The 20,591-nt window shown below is 39.3% G+C and overlaps 1 long non-coding RNA gene across 2 annotated transcripts in view; it reads left to right on the top strand.

Annotated features, from left to right (window-relative positions):
* Positions 1 to 19,878, top strand: part of LOC108502193 — a 35,877-nt gene extending 15,999 nt beyond the window's left edge. Inside the window, exons 5-8 of one of the 2 annotated variants that reach the window (XR_001876360.1) lie at positions 1,410 to 1,525; positions 3,381 to 3,579; positions 18,640 to 18,734; positions 19,374 to 19,878. This is a non-coding gene — a long non-coding RNA (uncharacterized LOC108502193). The remainder of the gene's footprint in view (positions 1 to 1,409; positions 1,526 to 3,380; positions 3,580 to 18,639; positions 18,735 to 19,373) is intronic. The other variant, XR_001876361.1, reaches the window with a different exon arrangement.
* Positions 19,879 to 20,591: the final 713 nt, after the last annotated feature.

Raw genomic sequence — 20,591 nt, 5'->3', positions numbered from 1 at the left:
TCCTCTCCACTCATTAAAAGCATAGAAGGGTTATGCATCGCTTGTGGTAGAATAATTCAGGGCATATCTTGATACATGAGAAATACAAAGGAAAAGTAACACAAAATTTATCTCATTCAACAAGTTTATTACAGTAATTTATTGCTTTAAATAGCTGGTGAAATAGATACTACTGTGAACAGAGCCAGGCAGATAGAGAGACATGCAAACATTTCTCTGTACTTACAATTGTTTTGGAGAATTGATGAAAAATTATGATCTTGGACGAAAATTCTAATCTTTGACAAAAATTCTAAACTTTGAGTGGAAAAGGCCACAGGAAAGAAAAAAAAAAAGACAAAACAGTACTGTATTTAGGGATTTCATTACATCCTTCATTTAAGATCAGAATGAAAATGCAGGATTTTAATAATGAGATATTATTCAAAATAAATTAGACAATTAGAATAAATGCCTCATTAAAATATTGAGATTTGTGTGCTATACAATGACCTTTTTTTCCCCCTCTTTCCAAAATATGGAAGTTTTGGTCAATATGTTGAAGTTCCAAAAAAGTTGTTTTGCCAAGGGAGGCTTTTCTCCCAGCAAGGACTGACCTGGACTGGGTGGCACTGGTGAGCAGTGCCAGCTCCTGCCACTGGCAGGGGCACAGCACGTCCCTCAGGGCAGACTGGCAGGAACATACCCCTGAGCTGTCCTGGATGCTTTGGGGAAAAAATGATGCACATTTTGTCACTGGAAATTATCTTTGGGGGAAATAAGGGACAGTAAAACAAGTGTTAGCACGACAGGAACATCCTGTCCAGCAGGCTTTTCATGGAAGAAATGCATTTCATTGCCTTTTGAAATGACCAGAGACACGGATTTGTTTGCTGTCTCGTACCACAAACACCTCATCAAAATGGTTTGAAGAGACAGGGAAAACCATTACCACGCTGAGCCCAGATATGCCCAGTTTCAGCCTGAGAGAAATTTGTAGCCTGAAGTCATAAGCCACTGCAAATAGGTGTTTATAATGGAAGTGCCATCTTAACCTTATCTGGAGTGGCACCCCTGCTTTGCTGTAATATCTCCTCTCCTCACATCTGTGAAATTGTAATCTGTCCTATGGCTGGGAACTGAGGAGATGATGAAACCCAGGGATACACTCTGAAATACCTTAATTTATCTGTACCAGGTTTTTACTGACATATAGAAAGGGAAGGTGAGCAGGGGGCGAGGGGCTGATGTCAGACAGATGACTGCCTCGGACAGGCAGGGCAGAAAGGGAAGCAGGCTGCCAGGTGACTGTCTGCATCATCACCACGTTATTTTATAATACCTCAATATTTTTTCTTTCTCTTGAGCAAACATGCAAAAAAAATCGTTCGTGATGTTTGAAGGTTTAATCTGTAATATTTGGTTTTCAGCCTAGTGGACCTACAAGCAAGTCAGTGTAGGACATCCTAGTCCTGCTAATGAAGATGTTATCTCTGGAAACTTTCTGCACTGCTCAGCACTGGTGCCATCCAACTGCCAAATAGTGGTATGTGCTACACTGATTCCTTGTAATTAAAATAGCTGTTCCGTTACTGCTGGTATCAAGTAGGCCCGAGGAGAGAGGCCTGGAATGCTATCTCTGAAAACAGGCATCCTAAATACTTTTGTTGTGTGACCACCTAGTTATTTTTCTCTTCTAAATCATTTGTTGCCTTACCTGACCTCTTTGTAAATTGGCCAGTTGTATCTTTTCTCATATAAATTATCTCTAATGGTCCAACAAATTAACTTGTTTTTCAGACTATTTTTATGTTTCTACCCATTAGCTCACAGTAATGTTCAAGGAGATGGGATTTGACTCCCTAGATGTTTTCTTCCAAAATTAATTTTTTTTTCCCATTTGAACAAGAACACTTAAATACAGTCGAGGTACAAGTGATGTGAGCCTTGAAAGAAGTCAGGATTTTAACTTTGACAGAGAAAACTTTGACCGAAATAGTATCTCGTGTTTTACCTGGATGAGGACAAAACAAGGTAGAACTTCAGTCCTGCTGTCAGTCTGCAGGACTGTTCAGGCTAACCTGGTGGAACATTGGGGTTTTTAATCTGCAGAAGAAAGGAATTGACATAAATTTCTGCCATCCAAAATCACTAAGTTTGAACTTCTCCACTTGCCATATCTTTCTGCAGGCAGTTTTCATTTATTTCATATGTACAACTGAGCTGTAGAATGAAGGGCTCTCTTTTGGACAGAAAGCAGTGCAGCACCTACCCTGCCCTCTGGCCTCATTTTCTCAAAAATTACCCTTGTTAATACTCTGCTTTCTCCTTGTGACACCTTCTGATTCTCCCACAGCTCTGAGTGCTCTTATTCTGGCTCAGGCAGATGCACAACAGCCATCAGGGATTTCTCAGCACCTCACATTATTTACACTTCTGCTAATTCTGGGAGCTGGGTGACTGCAAGGGCCTGGATTTGCCTGTGGGTGTGGAGGTGCTCAGTGGCTGCAGCCAGGCAGTGTGGGCAGAGGGGCAGAGGCAGTTCCTGGGGGTGTGTGCCCGTGTGGTCAGGGCTGGAAACGTGGAACTCACAGTCTATGTAAGGAGAACAGTTTTATTTCCCACACGCAGATGACATTTGTACAAATAATGTGTAATTTCAAATGCACTATCCTCATGTACATTTTTCTGCCATGTGAAATAGTAGATATTTTGGAAAACAGGGGAAATCCTAAAACAGAGAGAGAAAGAGCAAGCGAGAGAGAGAAAGATTGAGACATAGATATAAAATGCTTTCACCTTTAAGCCAAATCTAATTGTCTGGAACATTCAGCACCAAAGTTGCAATTCATTATTTTCACAAGGATCTGTACAGACTCTTTCTCTATTGTATCTTGTAGCAGTGTTTGCCTAATTATCACAAGACTGTTTCAAACTGTTTTGATTTTCTTCTTGGTAGTGAATTTTTTATTTTTTAAATTGGCATTACAATTTCAGTTCCCTTCCTGTAAAAATATGTGATTACCCTGTAAATAATGTTTAGATAAGCTGGTTGCTTATCTGAAATGACAGTTTTTCTAATACTTGTTAGGACACTTTAGAGTAACTCCAACACAGGATTGCCATAAATATTTCCCATCCTATTTTCTACGTGTCCTGACACTCTTGTGCTGCATATTATCCAGATGTCCTTCACTACCAAGATAATTCTCTGAACAGCTCCAGCAGTGCTGGAAATGCCACCTGAAATTGGATGACAAGAGATAATTTTTTATTTTCCTGGTTTACAATAAGCTGGACCCTCTTTGGCAGAGAAACAAATGAACTCAGAGACTTTTCTCAGCTGCTTGGCTAGCCCATGTTTGTGTAGCCCTAAATACCTTTGCTGTTTGCTTTCCCAGACTGCAGCAACATCCAGGAGCACTGGGGGAGTCTGCCAGTTGTAGCCACCCTCTCCCTTCCATGTCTGAGTGTCTCTGCAGAAATCTGTGTTTGAAGGAACCCAATTGGCTGGTTCCTGTCAGTCTGTCTCATGTTTCATAGTCTCAAGTTATTAGTTAAGAAGATGCCAGACCTAGAGGGGTCCTCTGCAGCAAAAAGGTAATCAAATTCACCTCGGTTGATTTCCCTCTGAAACAAAGAAATAAACACACCAGAGATCCAGGAAAGACAATCCTAAGAGCTTTCAAAATACTTTCGTAGTTCAAAGTACACAAACCTTTTGCTCTGTCTGGATAGACACAAAAATCTGAGATACTGAATCTTCATTTCTGATTAAATTTGTATTTGGTAAGTAAATCCATCCTTTAAAGTTACAATATATATGTATATTAAATATATGTAAATCAGACCGTTTTGCCTTACTGAAGCTAGGTTAAAAACATTCTTTAGAAGCATAAACCATAGGAACAGAAACTGAAATGGAAGCATTCATTGAAATTCATGCCTCTGGAATTTCTACGTTTATGTAACAAGTTTGTTGTGGTCTTTCGTATTAGTGAGCTGAACTCTCAAGTGTGCAAAGATGACACGCTGCCCCCTCCCCACTCCCCCACCCCCTCCTTACAACCAGGAATTTTAAGTAAAAAACATCTGCTTCTCTCTAATGCTTACTTTTTAATTACCTTGTGTGCTCTAATTCTTTTGTTGAGAAAGTTTGAGGTTTCCAAGACCAGTTGTAAACTGGAAAATCAGTTTGTGAGCTAGAACTGAAGTCAGGGCTGAGGTATTGATCTCAGGAAAAAAAAATTTACTAAGGGTTGTGGGGATTTTGCTCTTTCAAGAAAATGACTTTTAAGATCTCCAAAGATGCCAAATTATTTCAGAGACGTGCATTAGTGGTAATCAGTGTGTGTTGCTGTGGACTGAACTTCACAAAACTCTTTCAGCCTTTCCTCTCTAACTGTGTAAATGTGAAGTAACAATAAATCTCGCTGACAATTGCTGCCAGTCTGCTGGCAGTCAGTGAGCTGCAGTGGGAACAGCCTCGTGCACAATCTGTGCAGCACAGCCAACACCCAGTAACTATCTCCCTAGTTTCTCCTGTGACTTAGAGAACATGTCATTTTTCCCCAGTGAGCAGCCTTTTCGAATGCTGAATTAGTAATATTAGCACCAAACACTACTAATTTGTCAGCCAGGCTGTGTTTTTCCCAAGTGTTCACAATGGGGTCTGATAACTGCTTTGGAGTGCAGCAGAACAAAGATGAAAATTCAAAAACTTCTGGAAATCATTTGTATAAGGCATAAAGAAGTGGTGTAAAATTCTTTTTTGTTTTTAACATTAAAATAGGAAGAAAGTGTCTTAAAAAAAATTGAAAGAAGTAGATTTTCAACCCTGTCCAGTAACAAACTTGAATGCATGCTAATATGGAAGCATATACATAAGTGCTGTGAAGAAACAGAGCTAGAAACATGTTTAACAATATGAAATAGTTCTTCAAAAAAGTGTATTGTCAGGTTCTCTATGTTTTTGGATTTTAATGGCTAGCTTGAATAATATTTATCCAAAAGAGAGGAAACCTCTCTACTAAAAGTCACAAATTTCTATTTTATATCATGGAATAATTGCTCACATACAGTTTTCACTGACATCAGGACAAAATAGTCATGTACCATATGAACCTGAAAAGCACAAATGGGTCAGGGTTGAGAGTCTTATTTTTCTAATCAGCTTTCCTATGCAATTCTTACAGGCAAATGCACACACACCCCTGTATGTGAAGCCATACACATATAGATAGATAGACTTGTATCTCATTTTCATAAATACATAGCATCTACCTTAAGTAAAAACATGACATTCAACAGACAACAGAGATTTGCTGTGGACTTCAGAAAAATTAATTCAGCTCCTTTCCTTTCATGAATGTCTTTATTTTCAATTCAGGCTCAGTCAAATGCAGCATATGGGTGATATATAAGTAGGGGTTGTTACAGCTAAAACTCTCTATTGTTTTCCACATTGCAGGGTTCACACCAGGTCAGTATTGAGCTGATTGATTTGGCACAGGGAGGGAAAGGGAACCACTTTGGTGGCTGGGAAAAAGGTGTAGGAAGTGCTCGCCAGGATTGTTTAAAAGCTGGAAGGAAGCTTGTGAATCATTTGTGGTTATCCAAGGAGTTTTGTCCACATCTGTACAGCACTGCTTTGCAAGGAGAGAGGCTGTAATTTAACTGAGGAGTGGATGGCATGGTAGGAACACTGACTGCAGGGAGAGCAGATGTTCCTGAGGAGCTTTGTTATCTTTGTTATCTGCACTCCCTGGAAGGTTCCTCTTTCCAGGACTCGTTTCCAGCTGCCACACTGGGGCAGGGCCACAGCACAGGAACCTGAATTCTGTCTGCTGTGACTGCCACTCATTGCTCAACTGGGCTAATGAACCTGGTCCAGTCCTAAAGCAGCCAGAGAAGTCTGGTCTCTCTCCTGTCTGCAACTTGAATGTCCTTCCTGGTTTTTCAGCTGAATCATTTGTGGATTTTCATACAGTTTTAGGAACAGTTTCCGTGTCGCCTTTCTGTGCTCTGAAAGATGTGTTATAGGGAAACTTGTAATGTAGGAAAACCTTTACTGTTTCCCTGGTGTATCAGTGTTAAATGAAAAAGAATACACTGGGAGTGAGGACTGTGGGGCAGGTTCTGTTCTGTGAGTTATCACTGATTTTCTTGCCTCTAGGCCTGTCACACAAATAGTTTCAGTGCTGTATAAGCTGAACATCTAAATCCATTTTCGACAACTGGCCTGACTAACATCCACAGATCTCACAAAACAGTGACTCAGACAGGTCCCTAAAGATCTGATAGTCCATGGGGAGGAACATTGCCCGGGGATTGTGGAAATAAAATAAATTTCATTGCTCTTTGAAATTTGTTCTGGGGTGCTCAACATCGAGTTCCCAGTTTTGTCATTACCCTTCTTGGACCCACTGTGCATGTCTCAGACCTAACATGGTTTGGACTTAGAGGGTTTTTTACACAGTTAGCCAATATTTTTTAAAACACTGAAAAATTCTGCATAAAGAAATGTACTACCCCTTGCAGAATATATTGGATACTATGTTTCTTTTATTTTACCTGGATTTTGAGAAAGAATTAATGGAATTATTCAGCACTAGCTGAGCTGAAGCAATGATACTGGTGGTAAAAACTGCCCCTGTGCAAGAATGTTAGGTTTTTATTGAAGTGAGTCTTCTGTTTTATGCTAAGCAGTTGCCCTGTGTTTTAATTCCCTCATAAAGATCACAAAATAAAAAAAGGAGGAAAAAAGGGAAAACAGAAGAGTATATGCCATAAATGTTATGTTCACATATTTTTTCCCTACAAAGAAAAGGAAATTGCTGGAAATGTTGATTTGTTTTAAACCTTTCAACAATTGGAGATTATTGAAATACTAAATTACTGGCACACAAGAGAACTAGATGATTGTTGTTCTACATTTACAACACAAACCAAATGATGTCTCAGAAAAAAAACAACTGCAGCAAATATTTTGAGTGTTAATTATCAGGCTGAAAAGGCTGATGAACAAAGGAGGGAAGGGGGGATGTGTGGAATAGTGAACAGAAGGACAAACATGTTAAAAAAATTTTTTAAAGCCTTTGTCAGGCTCAAAAAGAGAAACAGACTTAATTATTATTTTCTCTTCATTCCATTTTGGGAGCTTTATCTGAAACTATAACTTACAAAGAGCAATTATAAGCAAATGGCACCCAGCATGAATACTTCTCTGTGGTTTGATTGTCTCATCCTTGGCTCTTACATCAGCACAATGATGTGATGCCCATTGGAAACCAGCATGACTGGAAGTGTGGAAGGGAAGCCATGCAGTGATTTAAACCTATAGCTTCATTTATCTGCTCCATATGGAATTGCAACCTGGACAATAGTACCAGTCCATTAAAATGAAGGGCTTATTCCAGTGGAACCTGGCTAGATTAGTTAAAGTATTCTGCAGTTCATGGAGAACAGCAGAGAATATGGAAATAATTTCCTAGAATAATCCAGAGAATTACTTTATGTTTCTCATAGAGATCGCTGGGGAAATAATTTAAAAGCATTTTTAAATATCTTCCATTTTCTATTATGAGCCTTTGGATTTCCACAGTTTGAGAGAAGTGAGGCATTGTGGCTTAAAAAACTAATTGCAAAACATAAAAATGCTCAAGACTAATGGAACAAATCAGACAGAAAAAAAGATTTCTATGCAGAAAGATCAATGTTGGAATGGAAGCTACAGATTTTACGTGTCTTCCTCTCAACATCTTCGTTATACATTCTCTTTGTTCCTGTTAGCTTACTAATTAGCTGTGATTTTTTTTAATGCCCCTTACACTGGGTTAATTTTGTCTTACTCAACAGCAGGGGTTTGTGTAATAATAATTCACATAGCAATGTCAATGATTAAAATCCTTTCATTAACATGGTACCTTAAAGATAATGAATGTGAAGCTTTTAGCTAACCCAATCTCTAGGCTCAGAAAGGCAGTTTCTGCAGAAAATAATAATAAAAAAAAAAATCCTTGTACAGATTAGCTTTTGCCAGCAGAACAAATGAGATCTTTGTTTGGGTCTATTACAAACACAAAGTCATACAAATCAAAGAGCATTTATTATGAATACAGTGATGTAGGATGCTTCTCTTGACAAAAGAATTCTAATAATGTACTTGAAGAATGCAGAGCAGGCATTCAGAAGTGCTAATTTTCTGGCATTTTTTGTAGACAGCATTGTCAAGGCACAGATAATCAGCTGGGGGGTCAGAGTGCCTCGAGCTGAACGTTGGCAGAGATGTGGCAGAAGGTGCTGGGGGTTGGCTACGTCACTTCTCTGCAGCCCCTTCGAGAATTTCAAACAGGTTTATCTGTCAGGATACCAGAAGTGAGGCTCAGTAATTAGAGACACGAGATAAATTACCATTTTGAAAAGTTTTAATAAGTGCTAGAACAACTGTTCTACTGAATTTGCTGTCTCTTCTAAAAAATACCCTTTCACCCACGTTCTAATGATTCTTACATTTCATTTTTGCTAAGTGCAAAAGATGTTTGCTGAATGAATTCATGCACATACAAATAGTATAACTGCTAAAGAAAGGTGCCTTAGCAGCAGCAGCAGCAGCAGGATAACACCATTGATAAGATCAGGAGCTCTCATTCAAATCAGTCACAGCATTGTCCCCTGTGCTTTCACTTCTCTAAGTCAAGTTGTCATTTTGAAAACTAATATATAGTGTATCTGTATTTTTTACCATCTCATTGTACTAGATACCTGGTTTTGTTTTAATGTCAAATAACATTTTTACAATAGTCAACTAATTTACTTTATTAAATTCTGGCTTCAACAGATTTATGTGAAAACTAGGAAAAAAAACCCTGACCCTGACACCACCTTTTCCAGTTAAGAATGTAGAATTTTTGTACATTTAAAACCACGTTTTCCCAGTGCAATGGACACTTCTAAATCTCAAGTTAAGGGATCATGCTGCAAAGACTCAAGGAAATCCTTGTCTTTATAAGTACAGATGCTGTTGCTGAATTCATGTGTGTGCTTGCTAAGCCTCTGCTGTGCTGAGGTTTTTAGCCATTGATCAATAGGAGCAGAATTCCTCAACAAATGAGCTCAGCTCATTTTCAGTAGGTGATGGCCAAATGGCTCTTTGAGATTGTCTCTCTGCTGTGCCATTCACTCAAGTAAGTAATTCAAGAAGGAGGGCAGTGGATGGGTAGTTAGTGGGAACACTTACTGCAGTTGTAGCTTCTCTGTGATTTTCCTGTGGATAATTTAATATATTTTTGTCTTTAGTGCATTGCTGTTCCCATTGCTCTCATAAGCACAAATAATTGCTTCCATTTTTTAAAGGAAAGAAAGCAGACGATAGCCCCCTAGAAAGCTGAGTCACTAAGCTGGCTACTTAAATTAATATAAATATGACTAAGTAAAAGTTTCATCTGATAAAGGCATTAATATGAAAGCTGAAATAAATGCTTTTGTGTGAGACTGTCAAGACAAAGCTTCGGGGTTCGATTTGCACAGCAAGATGCAGAAACTGTGAAAATCCTTAATCTCATCTCTGTAAACAAAAATGGACTGTATCTTGTTACTTTTTCTCGTATTTTGGCTTACAGGCAATAACAGCCTGATAAATTTGGTTCAGCTGGGCAGAGTTCCACACACTCTTGCCTTAATAGGTCTCCTCTCAAAAAAACACCTGCACTGATCCATGTAGGTTCTTATTTCCCAGAATGCCTCACAGCCTGCAAAAGTGAGAGGAAAACCTTGTTCTCCAGATAAAACCAGGCTGCAAAACAGGGAGCAGGCACAGGTTCCCTGAGCTGCCCAGGTGAGGGCTGTTCTGCCTGGGTGCTCTCAGCACTCTGCTGCTGCCTCGGACAAAACACACCTTGGGGCTGGGACTTGCACAGTGATGTGGCATCGTGTTGGGACCAGGGAAGAGTTTCACAAAGTACAGGAAAAATGTTCAGGCGTGTGGGGACTGCAGGGGGAAGGCGTGGACAGAGCAGGCACAGAAAATGCTTCCTAGACTCTTAATAATACCATTAAATAACACAGAAGCAGTTCATTGTCCCTAATAGAGTCAAATTGGTGTTTCTGTTTTGGCAGAGACAATTAAAAGGCGGAACCAAACCCTCAGAAATTCTTCTACAAGTCTGCTTTTAAAATGCCAATTTGTATCAGTTTAGTATTTCAGTAATAATTTGCTAGTTCGGTATTTTGAACGTGTTTGGTTTTACTTTTATTATTTACTTTTATTAAGTACTCATTCCAGGGATGTCAGCTCTGTATTTCACTGATTTCCTCTTTCCATTCTGGCATGTAATACTCCCCTCACCCTTCCAAAAATAATGAACTTTTTCTCAGCAATAAACCTTTTCTTTAAAAGAATGGGCTCTAATGGATCAACATCCAGACCTCCATCTGTCCTGGATGAGCTGTGTTCAGCTGAGACACAGAGAGTTACCTATCAGGAGATACCTGCTCCAATATCTCTTTTAAATCATGCTATGCCAATCATTTCTTATTGAATTGAAAAATGTGTGTCTTATAAAAGTTATCATTTTCTTTTCAGCCTTTAGATGTGAGAGTGTATCATCTTCAGTAAAACCTCCTAATAAAAGAACCAGAGCTATTTTTCCTATATATATATATATATATATATATTGCCAGATTCTGATAGACATTTCAACTGCAATGGCAGGTGGAACAGCACACATGACAAAAGAGAGAGGAAATCAAGTGAGATTGAGTACATCCAACTGCACAGTGGATTAAGGAGATATTCTTCCCCCAGGGAATATTTTTGAGTAGTTTATAGCTCTATGAATGGGGATCATTCTCCAGTTACCAGAAAGACATTGGAACAACTTGTTTTTTTAAATTTTGGTTTTTTAACTGAGAAAGAGAAATAGTGAAGTAAGTAAATAAAAAATGGCTGCAGAAATTGAGATAATTGTTAGTTTTGGGGTTTTTTTTTCTGAAATGTCTGGTTGGGGTGTTAAGGGTTCTAAGTAGTCCTGATTTTGTCTGTGATAGAGTTAATTTTCTTTGTAGTGCCTGGTGTGGTGCTGTGTTTTTAATTTAGTATGAGAATATTGTTGATAACCCACTCATATTTTAGTTGTTGCTACGTCGTGTTTATTCTAAATCGAGGATTTTTCTGTTTCCCATGCTCTGCCAGTGACCAAGTACAATAAGCCAGGGGGGCACACAGTCTGGCCAGCTGACCCAAACTGGCCTAAGGGATGTTCCATGCCATGGAATGCCACGTTCCATAGGCTGGAAGGCACTGGCCAGGAGCCCCCACCTGGGAGAGGGGCTGCACATCGGTTAGTGGGTGGTGAGTGATTGTGCTGTGCTTCACTTGTTTCTCTTGGCTTTCATTCCCCCTCTGTTATTATTATTACTGTTGTTGTTGTTGTTATTCAATTAAAGTGTGTTTTTGTCGACCCAGTTCTCCTCCCCATCCCAGCAGGGCAGGGCAGTGGAGCAGCCCTGTGTCACTCAGTTGCCAGCTGTGGTTAAATCACAACCTGAGTGTGTTGGGCTCTTGTGGCCCTGTCTCGTGGTGGGGTTTGTAGGAGGCTCTGGTGCAGCCAGCACAGCACTGGCAGTCCTTATTGCCTGGGCTGGGGTTTCACTGGCAGTCCTTATTGCCTGGGCTGGGGTTTCACTGGCAGTCCTTATTGCCTGGGCTGGGGTTTCAGTTTGGTTTGCCATTTGCAACAAGGATAACCTTCACAAGGAAGTTTGTGGCACTTTTTTCTGAGCTCTGTCTCACTGAAACTCGTCCCCAGCCTACAGCCACAGCTTACTAGTCTGGAAGAGCACTTTTGCACATAATGAGAATAGTGAAATCATGTCAGGGAAAATGAATGGCCAGTCCTTTCTCCTGGCCCTGTAAAGACTATGACCTCAGCAAAGCTGAGTCAGTGTTCATGCTGCTGCTCCTGCCTGGAGCTGTGTAAGATTTCATTCTTCTATAAATTTGGTCCAGGGGAAACATATTTATGGAGCCAAAAGCCAACAGATGTGTAGACCAGGATTTGGTCTTACAGGTCTAAAGAATAACAGCCTGTGTGTGATATAAGCAGATATTCTGTCAGCCCCAGTCTGGATCTGTCCTTGTGGCAGACCTTGCCTTTGGTGACACTTCACCTCTTTCCCCCAGGGTATGGAGGTTGTAGCTCAGTTTGTGATCTAGAGGTATCCTAAGTCCAAACAGAGATTATTGCCCCATTCTGACAGACTTTGGTACAGCTAAACTGAAATGCTGAGAGGAAAAGAAAAAGAGATTTATAAAAAGAGATTGGCACAGTAAAGTGTTCTTGATTCCCTAACAAAAATGTGAGGCTTCCTGCTTTGTGGAAGAGAAACACAGGACAGACTACAATTCCTTAGAGTAACCATTCTGATGTGTAAAACATTTAACTCTGAATCAACTCTTTGCTGTCTCCAGTAGGGAGAACAGTTGCACACAGCAGAAAGGTCAGGTTCTAAGATGGAAAAGCTCCACTCTCCAAGTAAGAAAACTCTGAAAGTATTTTGGAAGGATTGTTTAATTTCTGTGGCTTTTACCTTTAAGAGAAAATATCAAATGTATAGAATTCCTCTCCAAACAAGAGTTTCTATTGCAAATGCTAACTGGTCCTTCAACAATTATTTGAAAATGGCATCGTCTTACTATTTGACAGGAGTTCAGATTTTGTGTTTGCAAACTCCCTGTACTGTAGGTGGTTTTTTACTTTCATTGTTCAGAACATCTCCATGTGGTGAAGAAAGTAGAAGCAGAGATGACTGGCAAAAATTAGTAAACAGTCAATACACCTTTTGTGCTGCAACCTGTGCTCCTTTCCTTACTATTCCTCAAAGAATGAGATTCTTAGGGGTTGCCTGATTACTACACTGTGGTTTAAGTCATAGGAATGCAATCCTCTGATTGTCAGGTGATGATTTTATGCCTTCGTCTTGGACTGGAAACTAAACAGGAGTCCATAATTAACTGATCATTGCAGAATTAGATGGCATTAAAGTGAATTTATTTTAATAAGCTGTACTACTTGCCCAAATGAAGGCTCAGTGCTTGAAGGACCTCTTGAAAAGAACAGGGAATAAGCTCTGTACCACCAATATCCTTTCTGTTAATGTAAGTTACTGATTTAATTATCTATGGTTAAAGAACGAGAGAAATGTAGCTGAGCCAAATATGTCTTTAAAAACATAATAATGGCAATTGCTGCATGTCTTTATATCAGAATTAGAAAAAAAAAGAAAAGGAAAGATGAAAAAGCACATTTGTTAGAATTTCTTATGTTCAGAAGAGTATTTTGATGTGGAATTCACTATTGGCTGTTACAAATGCTGGAAATGCACATGGTAATACTTAACAGCCTTGTTAACACATTGGTGAGCAAGGATTTTAATCCCACAGGCTCTTGAATTCACTGCCACACCCATTGGCCATATTCCTGCCCCACAATTCCTGTCTGTCTTGATTTCACATGGCTAGAACAATTTTTGGGGTTCATTTACACTGCTTTTAATTTGGCTGGGTGGGTCACCACCGAATCGTGGGCATGACGTGTTTCTGTCTTCTTCTGCACTCCCAGCTTTTTGTGGTCCCCTATCATAATGATCCCTAAGGTAACCTGAGTCTCTCCCACAGAACACTGCAGAAAACTAATCCACCCTAACTTGGAAACCCCTTTAGGAAAAGGAACAAGTTCCAAGGCAGTGAGTTACGCTACTTGAGCTCACAATTGCACAGATTACTCATCCTGACACTCGTGAGTACAAAATGGGCACATACATTTGTGCAAGGGAGATGGAATAAGGCATGGGAAAGATATAAATAGGATATGATCTGCTTTTAGCATACATCCTGCCAGTAACTGCTTTATTGGTTCTACTCCTCTCAGTAATTTTCAACACCAGTAGGTCGAATTCCAGAGCAGTGTTTCAATTATATTCTGGTGAATGATATGATAAATCTGGGAGCCTCCTCTGGAAGAAAGTTAAAAATCATATCAACTATGAGCTTTTTCTAAATGTATTTAGATACATATCTGGATTTGATGCTATCTGTGTTCATGTCAATGGTAGATTGATTTTATTGCAGAATGTGTTACTCTGAAACAACATTATTTCACATCCACTGAGTGGTACCAGAGTGGTCTTTGCTTTGCTGCAGTTAAACGGTGGTGATGGTGCAGTGATGGACATGAACACAGCAACAGAACAAAGGAACATGTAATTCATCCAGAGTGTAATGAATGCCTGAGAATTTGACAGTAACAATTGGAGAGTCACCAGGGAAGCCTGGCACGGTGAAGTGCGGTGAATCAGGATGATCAAATGATTTTATTAGTTTGCTTTTATTAGTCAGATCTATTTTCATTTCTTTAATATGACCAGGGAAAAAAGAAGTAATTGTAATCAGTTTATCAAATACAACCCTGGCAGAGAGTATGCCACTGGTAACTGGATTTTGTTCTAACTGAACACACTATGTTTTGACTAATCTTCAGCATCCAGGATCATTTCTCTTAAAATGTCAGGAAGATGAGTCAGAGTAATAGTTTATTTGTTTTGTTTTGGTGTTATATTTAAAGTAAGCTCCAAATATGCTTCAGAGCTGGCCTCATTGTTTCCAGCAGACATGGGACAGATAAAGCTCAGAAAACTGAAAAATATCTCAATTTATCTTCAGACCACCAGCTGAGAGTCTATCATGGGCAGTCACAATCTAAGCTTTGCCAGTGCCCCTGCCCTATCCCCCTGCCACGTGAACTTCACCTAAAATAATCACATACTCAGTGGGAGAGTGGGGATGCTCTAACTTGGAGAGCTAATGCCCAAAGCTCCCCCAAGCAGTGATGAGCAATTATCATAAACTATTCCAAATTACAGACTGAAGGCACGGTGATGGAGACTTTTGTAGACTGGACTGAGACAATTACCAAATGAAGGAAAATATTATTATTTTAGGAAATGTAACATTTTAATACATTGTGAAAAATGATGAGGGAATAATAAATGGAGGGCATAAAAAGAGCTAATAATAAAAAGGAGCTTGGTGAGAAATCCCGCTGTCATATTTGCATTTACCCTGAAACTAATGCCGTGCACATTTTTGAATGCAAATAATTCACATGAGGAAGCAAAATGAGGATGTTAATAATCATTTTTCCCTTAATGAGAAGCTGTACTTTGATTGAAAGGAGCTTTAAGGTGGCCTAAACTAGGCCTAACAAAGAAGCTTTTGTGAGAGGTTTTTTTTTTGAGACTTTAAAGGAATGAGTTAGAATAATATTCTGTCACTTAAAATCCCCAGCATTAACATTGTTATCACAAATCTTATTCCAAATTAAAAAAGACGTGTTAGGAAAATTATTCATTCCATATGGGATTTTCTTTTTCACTGTGGCTATTAACTTAAAATGCTTTTTCTTTTGGGATCAGCTTAAGTTTTTAGGTTCCTTTTCTTTTTTTTTTTTCCTTTTCTTTTTATTCCCATTCACAAAATAGATTGTTGTATTGGCTCCTTATCTCAGGACTTCCACACCAAGGTTCTGGGTTGCCTTCCTCATTCTTTTACCTGGTGAAAGCTTCTTAGTCCCAGCTGGCTTAAATGGAAACTGGCCTCCTGAAAGTGGCCTTCTGAATTGATTGGATTCTTCATCTTGTTAGTGCTGCAGAGAAACAGTCATGGATTTCGTATGAAAGATTTCATGAATTGAAACTAGGTTCATTCAGGTTTGAAAACACCATTCCCAAACATCAGGAATATGGAAATGTTGGACTAGACTGAAGACACTTCACCACTGTTGGCCCTCACCTTTTATCCATTTGTGGCAAACCCCAAGTATATAATTCTATTAAGTTAAACACCCCTTCTGTTAAAAGGAGGTGAGCCAGACCGAATCATCCCTGCATGGCCTGAATCTTGTCCCTCTCCCTGACAGAGGAGGATGGGATCATTCTCCATGAGCCATCACCAGGGCACTGAGGAGCCAATCAACCCTCCTTCCCTGTCTCCCCATGGATGCTGGGACACAGTGTTCGTGTTTTCCACCAGGAATTCCTGCAAGCAGCATTTGACTTGTTTTTGTGTGTTTGTTTTCAGCAGGTATTTTGCAAACAGCCTGTGGGCTGTGTGTGCTCTGCTCTGCGTGTGGTGTGTGACTGATGGCTGCTGTGCCGTGTGCCGCACTCGCTCTGTGACTGCACCTGTTCCAGCAGAGGAATGCAAGATGAATATGACGAAGCAAATAATAGATAGGAGCAGTAGAAGAGTCCTGGTCTTCAAACTGCCCCACATGGGCTGCCTGCCCCAGGAGTCCTTCCTCATTCTTAGCTCACATGGTGTAGGGACCCGTAAGTCCCTCTGCACTACATCTGTGCAGGCAGCCACTCTATTCCAGCCACCATTCTGTGTCAGGGAGACATGCACATTTTCAAGTATAAAAATCCTCTCCCAGTTCATATGAACGTTTAGATGGACTCCAAGATGACAAGTAGAATGTGACTCCCAAAATCAAAGTTGCCACTAAGTTCCCTGCAGTGGCCGTGGAGCTGCAGTGTGCATTCGCAGGGTGGAATTAATATTGCCTGTCATTAGGATGCACCATTTTTCTTATATTGCCCTTAATTGCTTTGATTTGATGCTTCTCATCACTCATGAGCTGGCAGTGGCACGGCAGGATGGATGTGTTTGTGAGTGACGCAGGGATTGTTGTTAGCGTTTGACGGAATCAGTGTGTGAACTGAGCTGGGGAATGGCCTTGGCCCCTGCAAGGCCGAAACTAAGCAGGGACAAAGTTCAGGAAGTGAGATTAATTTTGTTCTGCATGCCAACCTTACACACTTCAGTAATTTGCTGTTACATGTTTATAGGTTTTTAAGACATTATGATACCTTCCACATTGGCTTGGTTAATTCTCCTGAACGATCCATGACAACAGATTGATGGTAATAATGACTACAGATTCTAACATGTTTTTTGATTAAAGAAGCATTTCTTTGATTCTTTCCCCTGAGGTTTTTTTCAGGCTCCTTATTAATGTTGCAGCACGATTGTGACTTCAGGTTGATCAGCCAACAGTTGTCATCTCTGATGGTGCCACGCTGCCATTTTTCTCCTGTTGTGTGGCATTAACTCCACAAATATTCAAATTCAAATACACTCGGTTGGATTACTCAATTAAATCTCAGCCAACTTTGAGGATGGCTGATGATCAGTCTCGGGAACAGCTTCCCAATCATCTGAGCAGGCCCTTATTTAGGGCCTGATCCTGTGACAGCCAGTCTGTCCCGATCTCCGTTTGTGAGGCTTGTCCATGAGGTGGTTTGTGTGCACAAACAGGGGTGTAAATCACTGCTTCACTGAGGCCCTACACGGTGGAACTAATGAAATGAAATTATCTGTCCTCTTTTAGGGTCGTTGATATTTGTTTCTCTTAACAAGTATGTGTGATTTTTATGGGCTAGTTTCTGATTATGTGTTAGACTTGGAAAAATATTATTTCATGTGGCTCTGAAACTGTGCTCCCTAACTCTTTTCAGTCATATTTTCTTAATGGTGGTATAAGATTTCTTCTATTTGTGGAATGGCTTCCCTGGCATTTGACAGCTTTTACTTCAAGTTTAACAGGTTACAGGTTTAATAGTTTAATTAAACTTTCTAATGTGTGCTCACAATGCTGCATATATTGACTGAGTTTTTCATGCAAAAATATATAGAAAAATAAATCACTGTGCACAAGAAAGAGTAGTCTTTAAGTAGATACATAGATAAATAAACTATTCTGCCTGAAAAGAAAACCAAATGCAATTCCTCAATTTCATTTTGAGGAAAAAAAATGCATGTAGACACTATTTGCCTTTTCTGAACAAAATTATTTGTAGCACACACACTCAAATGATGAGACAATTATAGAATTTTATATATATATTTATATTTTTTCTTATGCATATATGCTGTGTTATTGTAATTGAAATATTGGTGTTATAAAATGTACCACAGAACTCTATATTGGCTGGTATTATATAAAGTTTTTAAAAAGTGGCTACAACAAGCCTTGGATTCCTACTGTAAAAAAACCTGTGAAATTAATTTGAACCTCAAAAATTGCAATCAAAAGAGTTGTGTATGTGTTGAGTATTTTGTTATCAGCCATGATTCACTGTCCTGTGGCATTGGAGTTTCTCTCACTCTGATTTATTGGCCTGGCTGTTCCTGTGCACAGGGACACCCCTGCCCTGCTTTCCCAAACTTGTGTCAGGGAGCATTTAGGTGGAAATATGTCTAGGAATTTATCACACGCGGTACTTGTGTTTGGATTCCACTTTATGTCCTTTTCCACAACTTTTGACCTTTTATCTAGGCTATTTTTCTCTCTCACCCCCTGAGCTTTGTCCCCATAAGACTTGTGAAGTTTTATACTTTCAGATCTCCAACAAAGAATAACAGGGGAGACAGAAACAATTGGATGAAATGTCACGGATATAATCCAGTCCCACAGAACTCTGATTTATGTTTACTTACTCTTTAGTTTTCAAGTATATAAGACTTTTTACACCTCTTGCTTTACCTTCAGCAAGTGCTGAATAGATCCATGACATATTTGCTAATTGCAAATGTTGTTGCAGGCTATGCCACCTGAAAACTGATAGAAGCTTTATATTCTGAGCCGAAAGCAAATGAGTGCAACGACCGTGGGCCCATCTGGGGCTGCTCCAAACTGGTATTTACAGTTCATAGTTTATTATTCACTCTCTGTGCTCCTCTGACACTGGCTGAAGAGCAGCTATCCTGTGTTTTCTAGGCATACCATGTATTGATTTATGAAATTGTAGAACATGGTAGTATTTTTCCCTGAAAATGAGGATTTGCAAGTACTGAGGGCAATGGAGACGTTGATGAATCCTTCTTTAAGCCACGTTGTCTGCCTTTATATGTATATATATATGTATGTATATACAGAACAAACAACAATCTGTTTTCTATTCATATAATGTATTGCTATATTTTAACTAATGTTAGACCTAAAATTCTTTCAGGCTAAAAATACCAAGAATATATTTTAAAAAAATAGACTTAATCAGCAAGCATTCCTGGGGCAGTCTCCTAGCTCACAACTATTGTTTTTATGACTGTGAAAGCCAACAAAAACTGTCCTGACATCCCTAAGATTAAAGTTTTTGTCAAGACAGGAATACTTTCAATGTATTAAAAAGAGTAATATATTTAGTTATGTTATGCTACATAAAGCTATAATGTTTTAGCCTATACTCTACAGTGCATTTTCAGTCTTGGGGTTGGATTTCCCCCTTAGACAACCTTTTATCATCTTATATTAGGATTTTTGTTTTCCCCCTGACAGCTGTCATTAGCGGAGAAGTCAATGGGCTCATCAACAAGACAACAAGAGAAGAGACCACAGAGCTACAATTTTACTGGAGACCAGGAAAAGGAATTCCAGGCATCAGCTGCATTAGGGATGTTTCTCTTCCAGCACTGGAGGCTGAATTTAGAGATGTACTGAAGTAGCTCCTGGGCCTTGTTTTGTCCCTGTGAGACACCAGGCTGAGCACTTGGCCTGGATCCCTGTTGGGAGGGGTGGGAATCCCACCTTTCCTGCTTCTTCTGGAGCTGTGGGATAACGGGCGAGGCAGAGTCGCTGATCCGGGGTGGGAGCTGTGGGGATTTATTCCCTTGTTGTTCTTTGCACAGCAGGCACTGGGGCAAATGTTTATCAGGAAAGAAAAACCAGAGGGTTGAACAGAACTAAAGAGGAATTGCAGCATGTTTCAACAGTTTTCTCCCAGGCATTGTACCAGCTTTTGCTTTGCACACCTCTACCAAAATTAAACAGTGTTTTGAATTTAGCAACCTTTTGTATCCCTTATTTAATCCTGACTGGAGAATTATTAATAACATTAAATATTAGTCTTACTGTGTTAGCTAACTAGTAGATGGAAAAGACGTCTGAGATGTTGCATTATTACCCTGACTGGAATAATTTCATATAGTTAAAAAGTACTAAACACGTATTAATATTAGAATCCTGCTAGTGGAGCTACCCAATGAAGAATAAGAATATTCAATATAATACCAATTAAAATGAGATGCAAAAAGAATCTAATACTAATTGGTTTTATCTCTAAATTACTAAATAGTTATAGTCTAGAGAAACAAGAATCCTATTATTCCTAATTTATTCTGTAACAGATAACTGCAGTGGTTTAGAGATAGACAGAGGAATTCAGTTTTAGGATTGGGAAATCCTTACTGGCATTTTGGATTAGCTGAGAGTTAGTAAATGCAGAAATGCAAGTGACTTGACCTAACAGAATTGAAGGTGTTTAATTTAAATAATGGGATGAATATCAGTGGATTTTGCTTGTTAGACCTCTCTATAAAGAGTGCTTGGAACAGACATATTAATGAAGACTGTAGATGTCAAATTAGAAATAAATTAAATTCCTTTGTTCATTAAAATTTATATTCTTTCCAGACTGCACAATAGACAGTATAATAAGCATTTGGAGTAATTTGTTACTACTTTGAGTAGTATCATTCTCAAAATCCCATTTGTTGA

This window comes from Lepidothrix coronata, unplaced genomic scaffold (genome assembly GCF_001604755.1).
Source record: "Lepidothrix coronata isolate B3197 unplaced genomic scaffold, Lepidothrix_coronata-1.0 Scaffold114, whole genome shotgun sequence".
Lineage (NCBI taxonomy): Eukaryota > Metazoa > Chordata > Aves > Passeriformes > Pipridae > Lepidothrix > Lepidothrix coronata.
This window is presented reverse-complemented; position numbering and strand designations above follow the sequence as displayed.